Genomic DNA, 1880 nt, shown 5'->3' on the forward strand with positions numbered 1-1880 from the left:
TAGAGCTGGACCAGAATCAGATACTTTGACTCTGTTGTTTTATATGATCGGGTTCAATACCATTGGCATCTCATGTCACATGGATCCTGCTAACACAATGCTTGTTGTGCAGTTTTGAAGGGTTATCCTTTAATTTTGAAGCTACACCCTCCACCCCTACACAGAATGGTGTTTCATGTCAAGAAAAAATGGCTTAGCTCTTTTTCTTATTTACATAAAGGACAACATAAACATTCAACTAGATTAAGATTCCAGGCACCGGAGTTTTCCTTTTTGAAATCTAAAATTTGCCTGGATCTGCGCTGCATTTGGAACCATAGATGTATGGTCCGGGGAGGAGCCAAGCTTATTCCACAGCAGGAAAAACAATCTGGCTCCTGTAAGGTATGTCTGTATGCACCCAAAGGTGGATGATGCATGAGTGCAATGGAACAAATACTTTACAATTATAAGAAGCATTTAATAACGGAGGCAGAATTGTGGTTGAGGTGATGCGAGCTGAAACCAAAACTCCATCTCTGATGCTGGATCTCTGGTGGTTGTGTTACGCATCTAACTCATGGCTTCACATTGCAGTTACAGAGTGGTAAACTCAAAGAAGGCTTGCTCTGTCAAGTGTTCACTGCAATTTCAGAGTATGTCATCAGGCTGGTATTGCAGTGGCAACTATGGCAACACTATAGTGCCATAGGTGGCAAAATATTTAAGACTATGCAGTATATCAAGGATTCTGAGCATTCCCCCCTATACTCACATTCATATTATCAGACTTCTGACTTCAGTGCACAGAGAATAGTTTACTCCCTTCTCTCTATTCCGATCCCATATCACTGTATGTCTCACCTGTACAGTGTCTACGATTATGATGCTGGAGAAAGACTACTTTAGCATCTCATGATAGGAGCATCTGAACACACCTCTGCTTTCAGATTTGTTTACACAATCCAAAGGCCATCCCACGGGATGTCATGAAATTGAAAGGGCAGGGCTTTTGACTCATTCTGCTATTCAAAACTAGTTGTGCAGTTTGTAGAAAGGAATGCTGATATATATTCAAAAACAATGCTTCAGGAACTATTTGGGGCAGAATGAGAGGAGAACTATAATAACAAGGTGATGAGGTGGTCTTAAGCATGTCGTTATTTTCTCAGCTTCTGCCTGTTTCCCCAATCTGCAATATAATACTGTAATGGTGCTGGCCATAAAGAGTTGTTGTAAGGCTATGTGAAGACTTTGAGCACTTGAAATGAATTACAAATATCAAGTATTATTTCTGAGTAGACATTATAAACATTTGACATGTGTTAAAACATAAAAAGTATGTGTAATATATCAATAAAGGTAAAGGTAAAGGTACCCCTGCCCGTACTATATCAACAGAAGATCTTAAAAAAAATATACAGGTTAAACACAGACTGATAGAAACATCAGAGATGACAACAAGCACAGTACACAGTCATGTACAGAAATGATACACATTTATACCTACATTCCATCCTACATCAAGAACTCATTTATTAGGCAATAGTACAGCTTGGGCAATTTTGAATGTGAATTCCCTACAAATATATAAATTATTGTAACATGTATGCACACAAACAAATTATACAAATGTTACAGACACTATAAAACATATATTTTCTTAGATGGACTTTTTTGTATCTGATGGAGTCACAAATTAGTCACACTTTGCGGTTTACTGGTGCTGGCCATGCCACTACTCATGCCTTGTTGCAAGCACTTTAAAGTAGTAGTAACAGATCATTCTATGAAATATTAAGTTTTCAATGCTAGCCATTAGTAATGGACAAAAGTAACACTTCTTTAGATGTGCTTTGAGTGCTTTCTTTTGTAAAATACAGGGGGTTTTTTTTTGGGGG

This window comes from Podarcis erhardii (genome assembly GCF_964252035.2).
Source record: "Podarcis erhardii genome assembly, chromosome: 8".
NCBI lineage: Eukaryota > Metazoa > Chordata > Lepidosauria > Squamata > Lacertidae > Podarcis > Podarcis erhardii.